We start from the raw sequence: 14002 nt of genomic DNA on the forward strand, positions 1-14002 counted from the left end.
ATCGTGTCAAATGCATGGTCCTCATCTACACACCTGGTCACCTCTTTGAAGGGTTCAATCAATTTGGCCAGAGATGACATCCTCTTAACAAAACCATGCTCCTAATTAATCCTCGCCTCTCCAAAAGTAGATTAATTATGTCCCTCAGAATTGCTTCCAATAGTTTCCCCGCCACTGCCAGAAACATAAGATTTAAGGCAATGTGTGAGCTGGCTTGAGTTGTAGTGTTTATGCATGATTTCCACAGAATTATAAATGGTGCACCAGAGGTTTAATAAATAGAGTGGGTTTAACAAGATATGGCAAATGAGGTACTCTGTGTTAAACATTGTTAATTTTTTCAAAATTTGTTAGATTCCAGAAAGGTTCCATAAGATTAGAGAGTAGCGAATATCACCTCTCGATACAAGAAGGCAGACAACAGGAAACTATAAGTCAGTGAGCTTGACGTTTGTCATGGAGAAGTTATTGGAATCGATCATTAAGTAGGTCATAGCTGGGCACTTGGAAGAGCTCAAGAGAATTGGCAAGAGTTGCATGGTTTTGGGAAAGGAAAATCAATCTAACCAAATTATTGGATTTTTTGACGTAGCATGCGCAGTGGGAAAAGGGGAGCCTGCAGGAATACTTCACTTGGATTTCCAGTAGGCATTTGATAAGTTGCCACATCTAAGGTTATTACGGATAATAAAAACGCATGGTGTAATGAGTAACATTTTCGCATGGATACAATATTGGCTGGCTGGCAACAAGCAAAAAATGTGCATCATTGGGTCTTATTCTCATTGGCAGGGTGGTATGAGTGGCGGTCCACAGGACTCTGCACTGGGGCCTCAATGTTTTATGATTTGCGTCATTGACTTGGATGACGGGAGTGAAGACATGGTGGCTAAATTTGCAGATGACACAAAAACGACACGAGGAGGCTGGAATTTGATTTGGATATGGTGAATTAGTGGGAAACGATGTGGCAAATGGAGTTTAACGTGGGAAAGTATGAATTGTTCACTTTTGCAGGAATAACAAAAAAGCAAAGTCTCACTTAAATGTAAAACAACTGCATAATTCTGAGGTGCAGAGTGATCTTGATCTTCTAGCACATTAGTCTCAACTACGTATTATGCAGGTAGAGCAAATATTTAAGGAGGTGAATGGAATGCATTTCTTTATTACGAGAGGGGTTGAACATAAAAATAAAGATGTTATATTTCTATTATACAGGGCTTTGCTGAGACTGGACTTGAATACTGTGTGCAGTTTGGTCTCCTCAATTAAGGAAAGCTGGAAATGTGTCGCAGGCGGTAAAAAATTAGGTTTATTATACTGATTACTGGAATGAGTGGATTTTCTGATGAGGAAGGTTTGGACAGCCAATTTTTTTTTTCTCTCTACTGGGGTTTAGAAGAGTGTGGGGTGACTTGATTTTTTTATACAACATCCTGAAGGGCTTTGTCAAAATGGGCGTTGAAAGGTTGTTTCCTCTTGTAGGTGAGCCCAGATCTAGGGAGCACTGTTTTAAAATGAAGGGCAGCCCTTTTAGGACAGAAACGCGGGGATTGTATTCCTCTCAGAGGGTTGTGCAGCTTTGGAATTCTCTGCCTCAGAAGGTGGTGGAGGCGTGGTCTTTCAATGTTTTTATGCTGGAAATAGATACGTTCTTGTAATGCAAGGAAAATTAAAAGTTATCAGGCTTAGATGGAAATGTGGAATTTGAAGCACACAAAGGGCAGCCATGAACTGATTGAATGGTGGAGCAGACGCGCAGCGCCTAATGGTCAATTCCTTTCGCTATTTCTTCTATGTTCTAACAAGTACACTGGCCAACTATCAGTACTGCAACTTTGTGTAACCTCAATGTCACTTACATTATTTCATAAAGATATCCTCACTAAGCTGATGGGTCCGTTGCTTCACACTCTATTCGATGTGAGTCAAAAACCATGGTGGAATTGCAGACAAAGCCTTGGCCACTGCAGAAGAGAAGGACTCTGGGTGTTGTCATCAATTGGATAGGAAGGAGGAACTGTACGTTCTCTCAGGAGACAGAGAAGATGCAAGTGCACAATTTGGAGCAACGGGAAACAATGCACTCTATCTTTCAATCTTGGCTATATCATCAAATATCACTACATTAGCTATTCATTTTGCAATTGTTTTTGATTAGATTTTAATAAACACGATAAAATTACCAGATTTTCTATGTAACTACAGTGGCTACTGTTCTGCTTTAACGCCTCTGCTAAAAATAATGTGTCCTAAATTTCGGAAAGAGATCGAAAGACGGCAACATCAATTTAATTGGGAGTGCGAAATTTTCTTAACAACTAAAAATGCCAAGAAAAGGTATTAAAAGATGTTCCTTTAAAGGTATTGCCGTATAAAGAGCTGGTTATTTGGAACTCTTCATATTCAGCTCTGTCAGAGTCAATGTATCAGTAGAACTGGGGGAGGGAATATATGTGATTAATTCACCCAATTAATTCTATCGACCAACGTGAATTTACGATATACATAGAGCTTCAAACTGCATTTTGCTGTGCCTGAACTTCGAATTAGGTGTACTGACTACAGAGCGTGGAATTGCTCATGCCAATGCTGTTACAATTACTGTGGTTTTGTTTACTCATAATTTGTAACTATTTTGTTTAGAAGCGAAAGTAATACATGGAAGTGGAGGTAAGTAGGATTCAGGAAAGTGTCTTTGTCTCATTTTGTTAAAAAATTCAGTCAAAGGATGAGGGCTTCGCTGGGATTCTCACCTGAGAAGACAACACGGCATAGAGTAAAATATCTAGGAATGTATTCAGCATAAAGCGCAATAATCTCCTAATAAGCAAACATTTCAAAAGACAGTGTGTATTCTGAATTTATCCGTCTGTTATCCGCTTCGTAATTTACATATGAGAAAGATTTTCCGTCATGACAACCTGTGGTTGGACTTGGCTTCAGAGTGATATATTAAACAAATACTTTATTTCGGAATTCTCTATTTTTCGACTTCTAGTTTCTATGTAACAAAAGTTGAGAGTGACAACGGATCCATTGGTATTATTTTCCTCAATGCAGAAAACGCTAAGAGGACAGATGATGATGTTGAGAATATTTTTTGAATGCACTTTAGAGCGACAGGTCGAATGCGTAGCAGGCACGCGTGATCGCGCACAGGCAAGTCTAAACTGTGTTTGTTGAAGAAGGAAAAATGATGATATTTCTGGAGAAGAAGGTACCTCCAAAAATGAACTGTACAAAATGTCAGAAAGTGAATTCCATCGGAACATGGCTTAATGGTATTCTGATCACAATAAGTAAACCTCATGGTCAAGGTGAGTTCCGAAGGAGCGTATCTTGAAGTGGGAAAAGGAAGGGAGCAATGTTTGCTGAGCGCAAGTCAGGTTGTTGAAACAACATTGCTCATTTGTGGTCCTTGAGTCAAATTGCAATTGCCAACAACTGGGACTAGAAGGAGAAAATAGAAAGCAAAACAAATCCTCATTGACTAACGACATCTGACAGCCTCGGTGGCGATCCGAAACGAAGCATAAGATCAAACAAATTAGGAGCAGGGATCGGCCATTAGGCCTCTAGAGCCTGAACCACCATTCACTAAGAGCATGGCTGAGGGAATGTGACTGGAACTCCACATTCCGCCTGCCCACGCCTCACACTGGATAGATAAAACATCTAATTAAATCTGCAAAAATAAATATATCCATTGATCTTGCCTCTACCGCTGTCCCAGGAAGTTAGTTCCACAAGGCACACGACACTTTGAGAGGGAGAAAACGATTCCAATTACCGTTTTTAATAGGAAAGCCCTCATTTCACAATGGTGTTACTTTGTTATTTTCTTTCCCACAACTGGAAAAGTTCTTTCAGCTTTCAGCCTGTCAAGTCCCATCGGGACTATCTGCCTTTCTTTAAGATGACTTATCATTGTTATTTGTTCTAAACTCCACTGTATAGGGTCCCATCTTGTTTAATATTTCCTCATATGATTACAGCCCCATCCCAAGTATGGGGCATTTGAATCTTCTCTTAACTGTGCTCACTCATTTATATCCCTTCGTAAATAATGAGGCCAAGTGTATGCAAAATACATTGTAACAAATCAGATCTCATTGAAGTGTAATTACTGATGTCGTACTGGGAACTACAATATCCAATTGTACACAGAATATTATAGAACAATTTAAATTAGGAAATAGACCAAATATGTCGTGATAGTTTCACTGGTTTAGTCCTCCAGCTAGGTAATGTGATTGTAAGTTCGAATCTCATCACAGCAGATTGTGAAATTTGAAGTCAGAGGGAAAATATTGATGTCTAATGCGCACTTGAAGATATCGTCGATTGTCATTCAAAAAATATTTGGTTTATCCATGACCTTTGCTCCACACCTTGAGCAATGCGTTTGACTCTAAAAAAACTGTTCTCTGAAATGGCAAGGCTAGCAAGCCATTCAGTTCTGAAGGGAAATTGGGGATGAGCAATACATGCTGGCCAAGCCAGCGATGCCATATCCAAAGAACAAATAACAATTCAAACACAGCAAATCACACTTCCATGTGCACTACCAGCTGGCCGCCCCCCGTCTACAAAATTATACCTTTTTTTATTACTCAGAAACAGTGGTTTATCCTTAGTTTAGCATTTCATTTGAAAGGCGACGTATCTGGTCATTTTGTGCACCCTCATGAATGGCACAGCTAGTCTCTTCATGGGTAATGTCACTTTTTTTTTGAGAGGACGGCTTTAATTAATTACAAGATAGTTTCCACTGACCACTCATGGCAAAATGGAAACCTCTTAACTCTAAACTGAACGGCATAAATGATTTGATTTATGTTTTATTTTCAGATAAGGAAGCATCGAAACGAGTGACAAGGCAGACAGGTCCGGAAAATATCTATAGATTAAAATAATTAAAATATAATTGAAATACGGTTGCCTTAAATCTGGGGCTTTCACAATATTGCTGCTTCTGGCCATTCAGGTTCGTTGACTATTACCCAAAGAAATTAATTCCGCTATAGACATTGGATAATGAATCTTGTCAATTGTACATACAATAGCGCGCCATGCTCATATTGTTGGCTTTTCTCAGTGTTGTGTCACCAGGTAAGAGGTGGTCTACAAAGTTATTTCAATGCTAATGAGGAAAAAAAAATAGAACAGGATATTACTGGTCTTGTATCCGTTCATGGGGTGTGCCCTTTATCAGAAGGCATTTAAGACTCACCTACATTTTTGTACGCCTAGTACCACATGTAGGAAGGACCAAGAAAATAATATTAAGCCATCAGCAATGTTTTGTGCTCATCATCAGATTTTTTTTATGAAATTCAAATTTCACCATGTGTTGCCACACGGGTCACAGAATTAGTAGTCCAGTGGCAACACAGCCAGGTCACCGTGGGCCTTCGGCGTGGAGTCGAATATCAGGAAAATGCTGAGGTAGCATAGCTGTCTAGCATGAAAAATGAGGACATTTATTTATTTGAAGCTGCAAATCTAGGCGAGACAACGGGATAAATGATGTCAGAATGCAAATGCATCGTTGAGTGCTGTGTCACAGTTTAGCAAGGTTAGGGAAAAAAGCCGTACATCACTTTTGTATCTATGCAAAACCTCTTCCTACACCTTCTCATCTCGATCATCAATTGCACGAAGCTCAGGCCCTTCTTTGTCACTAACACAATCCATCAACTGCCTCAGTTGCATTCGTCCCTTCACCACAGTTGACACAACTTCCTTAAATATATGTTTCTGCTTTATCCCTGAGCAAGCCTTCATCTGTGTTTCCTAATATAACAACGCAGCTGCCCCCTCTTAGTTCATCGTGTTCATTGGATTCAGGTCGTATTCACCAGCTCATTTTCCAATTAAATTGCTGATTAAATTCATTTCCCCATGGATCCGCACGTTTGCCTTTATTTGTATGCCCTTTTTGGAAAGTCACTTTCCCTTTTAACTCTGTCGTTATCAGTCCTTTCTCAAGAAGTCCATCCTTGAAGCTGTGGCCGCAAATTCACTTGTCATCCCTAAACTCTCTCTCTCCTCACCAAAGTCCTTGTTTGCGTCCGAGCCTTACAAACCTGTTCCTGCCTCTCCCGAATGTCCATGTTTGAATCTTCCAGTGCTACAGCGCTACTGGAAGAATATTTATCAATGTCACAAATGAACCATTATATGACTGTGAAAGAAATAAAACATTTCCGTCCTTGTCTTCATGCCTGCCCGCAGCGTTTGAGATGGTCGAGCACACCATCATTATTCAATGCCACTGTACTTTCATCAAGTTGACGATGAATGCTCTCACTTATGTCCATTCTTACCTAATTGTTAGAAGAGAAACACTTGCAGTAACCTATCTTGCTGCCCAAACATCATGACCAACTATGGCCACCGGACCTATTCTTGCCACCCTCATGTTTCCACTTGCCATTCTCCCCCTCAGCTGAATCAACAATAAGCCCAATATTAGAATCCACATGAACATAGGGGCTACCCAGATCTCAGTCAAAGCCGGGATCTCTATAATCCTACACAGCTTCTAAACGATGGGCCCAGTTATCCAACATCCAGTGCCCGCTGAACAGAAATTTTCTCCATTTAAACACCTGTAAGATTGAAAACATTGCTTTCACTCCACTCTGCAAGCTTCTTACCCGAAGTACCGACCCAGGTCTTCTCCAGAGCAATAATCTGAGATTAATCTGATACCAACATCAGCTCCTGGCCTGATGTTCATGTCATCAGTAAGAGTTTTCACTTACATGCAAAATCGCGTCACCTGGCGACTGTCTCAGCTCAGCTGCTGCTGAAACTTACGTTTGTGCCTTCATTACCTACGGACACGACTATTGAAATGAAACGCTGGCCGGACTCCCACGTGTTATTTTCTGCTTAACTAATAAACTTAAGTTCATCCAAAATTCAGATGTCAATGGTTACTGAATAACAAGTCTAGTTCCCCTATCACCCTTACGGTCGCTGAATTGAACTGTCATGCAGACAAGCAACGTCTTGAAATAAAAATATTCAACTTTTTTAAAAAAAAATCACTGCACGCCCTCAAACTTACATTTATGTTATATCTTCTAGACCCACAAACCTCTAAGATCAATTGTCCCAATGATCCTGGATTGGCTTCATTTGCCTTGACCTCAAACCCGGGGATATAGAGCTTCACCTCGTCGCCTCTCGTTTCGCTGTTTTGCCAAGTACAATTTTTTTTTTTCTCAGCTGACCCATTCTTCCCTCATGTAACTCAAGGCAGTACATTTACCAATCAATGCCATATATTTAGAAGGACCTAGGAACAATTGAACATGTGCAGGCAGCTCAGGCAGCGGTTTATGGCCGGTTGCAGTCAGTAGACATGCGATATTTCTCCCACCACAGGCATCTTTGTGTACTCGTCAGACGGTGCAGGAGTTGCTTGTGCTTGTATTTCCTGGGACCCCTGGGCGCACGATTGCAAATTAGAAACAAATTTTTAATTATTTAGAAGGAATGCAACAATGTCAACGCCCTTGCAATAGGTGTCTTTTTTTTTGCAAGTAAGCGAATTTCATCCATTCAAACCGTCGTTAGTGGCAGTAAGTTCTGTTTCCATGAGCATTGTTCAAGCGAAATAAAGTCTTTCCTCTGCTTCCATAACTCTGGCTAACTGTGCCATTCATTTTTGCTATATCATTCAACTCTTAAAATGTACGCCATCGCTGAGATACATGAAATTGATATTTTTTTATTTATTTACTTACTTATTTGTTGATCTATTTAACATTTATTTATCTATCTGCCTATTTATTTCTTTAACTGTTTGTTTCTTTGTTCCTTTGTTTGGTTTGTCCCACAGATCATTTTTCGTCTGGAACTGATTCAGGTAAATATTCAATAGGATAAAAACAAGAAACTGTGGATGCTGGAAATCCAAATCAAAAACAGAACTACCTGGAAAACTCAGCAGGGGCTTTTTTTTAAGACAGCGGGCTTGATAACATGTAATAACGTTAATACAAGGATTTGATTCCGAGTGGATGTTAAAGAATTTGGAAATAGAAGTCATTTAAAAGGACAGAGAGCGGTGTGACCAGTGTGTTGTGAGGGGAACGAGACCATTGGAAAGCTGAAATGGGAAAGTGCTGAAGAAATATCCACTGGCGGAAAAATGGTGAAAGTTGCATTATTATTGTATGATGGCTTGTTTAATACAAACATGCAAACTTACGAACAAGGAGCAGGATTAGGCCATTTGGCCCCTCGAACCATCACTGTCATTCGATAAGATCATGGCTTTTCGGATCGCAACCTCGAATCTGCATCCTGAGTAACCCTAATAACCTGTCACTCCCTTACTTACCAAGAATCTATCCACCCTTGCCATGAAATGTTCTACCGCCTTTTCAGGAAGAGAGTTCCAAAGGCCCAGAAACCTCTGAAAGAGATAATTTAGCCTCATTGCTCTTCTAAAACATGCCAGAAATGGTTCCAACGCATTTGCACACTTTCTTAAATAATCTGAGCAATATTGTACGCTATTGTCTAGATGTGGTCTCACTAATTCTTTATATAAATGAAGCATAAAATCATTAACTTTGTATCCTACTCCCCTAACAATAAATTATGACATTCGATGAGCTTTCTCAATTACTTTCTGTACCTGCAGGCAGCCTTCTGTAATTCATGCACTAAGGCACCCAAATCTCTCTCCATCTCAGAGCTCTGCAATATCTCATCATTTAGATAATTGCCTCTCCTTTTTTCTCACTAATAAAAGGAAAAAATATCACTTTTTCCCACGTATGCAGACTTGTGGGGTGGAAGGTGAGAATAATGCGGAAGCAATCATTGTGAGCCAGTGTGGGGAGGGTGGTTAACTGAGAGCAGATACGCCTGGAGTAGATTGGTTAGCTTGGACAGGGTGGATGGTCCATTCAAACCAGGAAGGGGGTATTTTGCATATCCATTCTATTCTTTAACCAAGCTTAAAATAAGAAGTCAGAAATTTGAAATGAAAGTTTGATGAAATTCTTAAAGGTTTGATGAGGCCTTTGGTTCACAAAGCTGCGTTTTAAACAAAAGTGCTGAGAGTCATAAATGTGGGAGCATCTAACTAAAGTAGAGCACCTGTGGCATCAAAAGTCACGCAAGACTTCGCCCATTGTTTGGTCATAAAGTCTTCAAGGAAAACCAGATTATCAACTCACACAAATGTTGATGGGAAAAGACTGCCAGACAATAGTGGCTTTGCTCGTGGCGTGGTAAAAGTGTGTTTCCTTTTGACTTTTGTTCACATTACAGCTACTAAAAATCAAACAACATTTAGGGATAGTGGCATATTGTTTACTGAAGACCATTGCAGCATCAAAGTGACACGCCTAGATGAAGTATACCCACTGGTATCAATCAATGTAAAAACTACTTTGGGCTTACGTTACCTTAGGAACTGATGCTGATTTTATTTTTGTTGTAAAACTAAATGAATTCATAGGTTTTTGCTTGCTTTCCAGTCCTCACTTAGTTTGAAGTTTCCAATAATCCTTTCAGAAGGCAATGATAAGCCATCTTCTGGAATCATTTCTGTCATGATTTAGTTGAGGAACTGAGCAGTCAATTTCAGATTGCAGTTAATATTGTAACACATTAGTATTCCATGGAGTCACGTTAGGTTCAGTTAATTCATTGGATATTGGTATCTCTTACATAAATGCAGTAGTGACTTAATAAGTAGAGTTATAGATGTTGCAGTTAGTTTTAAAGTGCATCATCTAAATATTCACTAGTAGGGTAGCTCAAACTGATTCAATGCTATGTTCAATAATTGGCTTCATATCATTAACTATTATTAATCGATCGCCAGAGTGATGTTCCTTTCTTTCATTAACTATTGGTGAGTAATGCCCGGTTCCCCACTATTAAATAACTTACCAAAATGTTCCTTTAAATACACCATTTTTACTGTTTTAGATTAAGTGCGGACATTTCCAACGGTTTACTATTGCTATGTTTTTCTTCATTAAAGGGAATACCCATGCAGTTTTAGCTCTATCGTCAGTGTTGGTCTTTCTGTAACCTTATCTGGTCTTCTGTTACCATATTTATTGAAAGATCTTGCATGTACCTTGAACATATATTACTCTACATTTTAATTACAAACAGAAAGGGAGATGACAATGTCAATTAGGTAATGGGTAAAACATGAATAATTTTGTGTAATGTCAACACTGAATAGGATTTTTTTTCATGGGGGCTACAGGTGGAACAGAGAATTATCTATTTCGATTAAGTTGCAAAAGAGTTAACAAGGTGGAAGGAATGATAAACCTACATACGGAAATATGAACATAGAATTAGGAGCAAAAGTGGGCCAGCCCTCTGGCCTACTACGCTATAGGTAAAGGTCATATCTGATCTGACTGTGGGCTAAGCAGTAAAAATGAGATCAGATAGGCCCGTCGATAAATATGGTAACCGAGGACCAGATAAAGTTACAGAAAGGCCGAGACTGAAAATTGGACTAACACTGTATGAGTACTCTCTATCATGAAGAAAATATATAACAATAGTAAGCTTTTGGAAACATTGACGCTTAACTTAAAACTGAAAGCTGGTGCATTTACAGGAACAATTTGTTAAGATATTTAGTAATGGGGAAACAGGCATTTCAAATATACCACAAAGGCTACCTAGACTAAATTAAAACCCAGATATTGTTTAAATAAATGTTTTGCTCCAATATCAAGCTAGATAACTAGACATATTTCAGGCATGGATATTATAAATATTCAACGGGGTGATCTAAAAGGAGCTGGAGGAGTGTGGATGAGTGCAAACAAAGAGAACCAGGCCATAGCAGTAGTACTGAATTAGGCAAAGGCAAATGGCTATGTTTAAAATGAAATCAATGAGATGCCGCAGAACCCCGTCTTCGGCAATTGCTCCCTGCAGCAGCCATGCTGACCAATAACATTATAATTGTCTCAGTCACAAGATAAAGAGCTTGTCAGATCAGAATTGTGCTCCCATGACAATGCTACAAAAGCCCTTCAGCATGAGGTTTAAATCCCAATTATTTTAACCTCGTACTTGGACAGCCTTACATTCATTAGCTGATCTGATATTAGAATGTTCTATGAAGACAGCTGTCTGTGCCACCATACATCAAAATATTGGCAGCGCTCAGGTTTGTGCTGTCAATTTGCAAGAATTTTAGGACTATACCATCTCAATCAATTCCGTATAAGCACAAGGTCTGGAAATTCAGACCTTCATCATAGAATAGCCCAGCATTAGCTCCCCGATATTCATCATTGACCACAGGCATAACCGGGCCAGCCAAATAAATGTTTAGTGTCCTGCTGCCTGTCAGAGGTAAAATTCAGTATAATATAATCAGCTTCCTGACTTCCTAAAGTCTATCAGAGCTGACATCAAATACTTAGTAACACGTCAGACAACAAAGGCCGATAATTGTCCACCTTCAGTCCATTGCTACAAAAGAGCATCATGGCATTATGGTAGAAAGTTGCCTCCCCCAGCTGACTAATGTCAAGGACACACCTCTGCTAAGCATTTGTAGCCAATGTGGTATGGCGTATATGTACACACAGATCTGCCCACTTTGGTTGGGGAACACTGTGCCATACATTTGGTCCATACTTGCCTTTGTATCACTGCTAAATGGCTGTGATACAAAGGGATGTTTGTTTTATTAATATTATGTTATCTTAGCTAAGGTGCCACAGAAGTTACTGAGAGTCCTTTTAACTGATAAGCGGATTTTGAAACCCAACTTATTTCCACAAAAATGGAATCTGCAACAGTATGCATACAATGGAGAATAAGAGCGAATATGAACATTGCATTCTTTAGGTAGTGAACTTGTATGTCTTTCACCAAGGCTAGTTCAGTGGCACCACTGCTGATCAAGCTGATCAATTCCACAAGGTCGTAGATGCTCGACTGGGCCTGTAGCACATACTGTGTGAACTCATAAGACAGAAAAAGAAACAGTGAGTTACCGTCGTCCTATCCAATCCATATGTTACAGATGCATCTGCCCATGTCATTTTGGGTAGGAGTGATCATTGAACATTTCTTATTGGGAGTAAGCCTGAACTGCATTTTAAGTATAACTCCATCTCATTGTGCTGCGCGTCCATCATGCTAAATTGCATAGTCTTATATTAGATCTAGCAAATCAGAAGCCCATGAGGCTTTGTGAGGTATCCTTAACAGGAAATTAGTAGTGAAGCACAATCTGTAGCCTCATAGCTAAGCATATCACTCACTCCAATAACCTCATGAAGTCAGGAAATCAACCCTGGTTTAATTAAGAGTGCAGGTCAGCATGAGGCATAGCTAAACGTTGTGTGTCAAAGTGGTGAATTTCCAACACAGGCCAGTTACATACATTGAAAGTGGTAGCAGCATGCAATACATAGAGCTAAGCAAGCCAAAACCCAATGAATGAAATTAAAGCTCTGCAGCCCTGCTGCACTGAGTCAAGAATGCTAATGGACAATTTAATAATGAAGCGGAGGTGGAAGCTCCACAAATATCCCCATCCTCAATGAAGAGGTAGACCAGCACATCTTTGCAAAAGACAAGGCCAATACATTTGCAAGCATGTTCAGCCAGAAATTCCGAGTCACTGATCTATCTTGCGCCTCATCTTAAGTATGCAGCATAACAGATTCCAGTCTCAAGCAAATTCGATTCAATCAAAATAATATCAAGCAAAAAACAAGTGAAGGTACTGGATTCTGCAAAGCCTAAGGGCTCTGACAACATTTCGGCGGTAGAGCTGAAGCAAGCATTACCTACCAGAACCAGTTGCAAACCTCGTCAAACTGTGGCTGTAAACTACAACGGTAACTAGCAGCCCTGATAAGGGCGAGGGTGTAGGACAAGAGGACATTGGGTGGATTATAAGAAGGTATTCAACAAGATCCTGCAGAGGAGATTAGTTAGCAAATTTATGCCCATGTGATTCGAAGTACTATATTGGTATGGACTGAGAATGGTTACCAGATATAAAATGGAATTTGAATAAATGAGGCATTGTCTGGTCAGTGGAATGTGACTGGTTTGGTGCTGCTGGGATCTATGCTTCTGCCCCAGATGTTTACATTCTATAACATTAATTTGGATATGCAGAGCAAAGACAATATTCCCAAGTTTGATAGTGACAAAAAAAAACTAGAAATGAATATGGTATACGTGGAGGATGCCGGAAAGCTTCAATGTGATTGAGCCAGGTTAAGTGAATGGGCAAGAACATGGCAGATAGAAGGTATGTGGAAAACTCTGAAGTTATCCACTCTGCAGCACAAAGAGAAATGCACATTATTGCTTAAAGTTTCAGATGTTAAGATATGTTGGTTTCCAAAGAGACTTGAGTGCCCTTGTTCATAATTTTATGAAAGCTCACAAGCACGTGCAAGAAGAAATTAAGTAGGCAAATAGTTGGCATTTATTGCACGTGGATTCGAGTAACGAAGTAAAGAAGTTTTACTGCAGTTGCATAAAGCCTTAGTGAGTTCGCCTCAGTAGTCTTGTGTGAAATTTTGGTGTTTTAACCTAAGGAAGGGTAGGTTTTGTGCAACAAAGGCTCAACAGTCTGATTCCCCGGATGGAATGATTATTACCCGTGGAGAGGGTGAGGAGACTAGGCCTGTCCTCTTGAGTTTAGAAGAATGAGATGGGATATGAAATATCATTGAAACTTTAAGAGCATTAAATGGTTCGAAAGGGCCATGACTAATGCCCCACCACCCCCACCACCACCCCCCACCCCCACCCCCCCCACCCTCCCCAGCTGAAAGTCTAGAATCAGTATATAAAGTGTCATAATAAGTGATTGGCTATTTGTGATTATTATCAGGAGGGAATTGTTAACTCAGAGGCCTGTGAATGCTTGGAATTCATTACCCCTCTGCAGACTCAGTCATTAGATATATTCAAGGCATTAACCAACACATTTCCAGACATTAAA

The sequence above is a fragment of the Carcharodon carcharias genome, chromosome 29, assembly GCF_017639515.1.
Source record: "Carcharodon carcharias isolate sCarCar2 chromosome 29, sCarCar2.pri, whole genome shotgun sequence".
Taxonomy (NCBI): Eukaryota; Metazoa; Chordata; class Chondrichthyes; order Lamniformes; family Lamnidae; genus Carcharodon; species Carcharodon carcharias.